The following is a 570-nucleotide window of genomic DNA, read 5'->3' on the forward strand; positions in this document are numbered from 1 at the left end:
ATATATATATATATATATATATATATATATATATACACGTTTGTATTTATGTATACGTGTATAAACACGCACACACACATATATATACACTTGCATATACACACGTCTAAATACACACATAGGTACATTGACCCAAAGATATACGTGTAAACACAAAACAAACACATATACTTATAAATGAATACATAAATACATACATATACACACACACGTTTCCAGGAATCAAAAATTATTTATAAAAAATAATGTTGAACAAAATCCATAAAAAAAGAATGGAGAGAAAAAGTATCTAACAACCACCAGAAATGTGTAAAATTTAAATGAATGAAGACCACGACGAAGAAGAAGAAGAAGAAGAAAGAGGGGGGAACTCCCCACTCTCCCCTCGTTAGCTCCCCGCTAAAGAAAAAGAAATTGAACAGTGAAAAAAAAAAGAGAGAAAGAGAGAAAGCAAGACCAGATGCTATAATCTTAACTAATTGGATTCGTTCAAGTTAAGTTACCTCCCTTTGCCGTCGTCCTCCCTACCTCCCCCTCGCCTTGCCAACCACCACCACCACCACCACCATT

This window comes from Octopus bimaculoides, chromosome 29 (genome assembly GCF_001194135.2).
Source record: "Octopus bimaculoides isolate UCB-OBI-ISO-001 chromosome 29, ASM119413v2, whole genome shotgun sequence".
Classification (NCBI taxonomy): Eukaryota; Metazoa; Mollusca; class Cephalopoda; order Octopoda; family Octopodidae; genus Octopus; species Octopus bimaculoides.